At 33.8% G+C, this 1,082-nt stretch overlaps 1 protein-coding gene across 1 annotated transcript in view; it reads left to right on the forward strand.

Moving 5' to 3' along the window:
* Commd10 (COMM domain containing 10) overlaps positions 1-1,082 on the forward strand; it is a 204,353-nt gene that overhangs the window by 92,055 nt on the left and 111,216 nt on the right. The gene's annotated exons all lie outside the window — the stretch shown is intronic.

Genomic DNA, 1,082 nt, shown 5'->3' on the forward strand with positions numbered 1-1,082 from the left:
CTATTCATTAAGAGAATGCAACTATATATCTATCCCAACCTCTTTGAATACACAGATACAAAATGGACATTCATCGTTATACCCCATTTTTTCTAAGTTCCGTTATTGAATATTATAGGTGTATAAACTCAGCAAAATATTCTAAAAGAGTCCAGTAGCCTATTATATACTATATATAATTTTAAATGAAAGAAACTAGGACTAAAGAGCACATATGATTTATTTATATAGAGTTCAAATGTATGTTGCTGATGTCACATATATAAATGACCACTATCTAATACAGTGATACTTTGAATGTCAAACTCAATTCATTCTACATTTGTGTTTGAACACCAAAAAATGGAAAGAACTGAGTAATTATTCCCATAAGAAATAATAGAAAACCAAATGGTTGGTTCTGAGACCCCCCCAAATTACACTTGTAAATTCATTTCTCTAGGACTTTCACATTATCACAGTTCTTACAGTTTTCTTCTTAGCTTTATTGCTGATATCACTAACTATGGAACCATGGCTGTGATAATCTTATGCAAATGAAGCACACACACAGAAAGCACAGTTACGAATGTTTTAGCACAGTAACACAAGCACTGTATGTAGTCTGTGCAAGAGTGGCACTTAGACTGAGGCATCACCCCTTTGTTTCTGGGGTGAGACACAACATGTGACTCACTCTCAGCCTGTGTAGGTGTTTTCAAGTTAGATTGTTGGTTTGACTATCTAGTAAAGTTACAAACAGCAAGCAGATTTTGGGGCGGGGGTTGAACTTTGCTGTTTAAGCAATGGAAAAGTTCAAACTTGGAGCCCCTCAGCTATCAAGGTATCACTGTATATGGAGAATTGCTATTACTATCTAATAGGTGGAAAATTGTAATACATGGATTCCAAAGAGCAAAACAAATTTGTTTAATGCATATCTATTTGTAACTATCACACACACACACACACACACACACACACACACACACACAGACATGATCAACTATTCATGAAATAAGATTATAATGTTTAAAATTTGAAATACTGTACATAAATAAGACAAAGAAATGTGGTAGCTTAGATCATATAGAAAAGCATTA

The sequence above is a fragment of the Octodon degus genome, unplaced genomic scaffold, assembly GCF_000260255.1.
Source record: "Octodon degus isolate 3935 unplaced genomic scaffold, OctDeg1.0 scaffold00124, whole genome shotgun sequence".
NCBI classification, from domain to species: Eukaryota; Metazoa; Chordata; class Mammalia; order Rodentia; family Octodontidae; genus Octodon; species Octodon degus.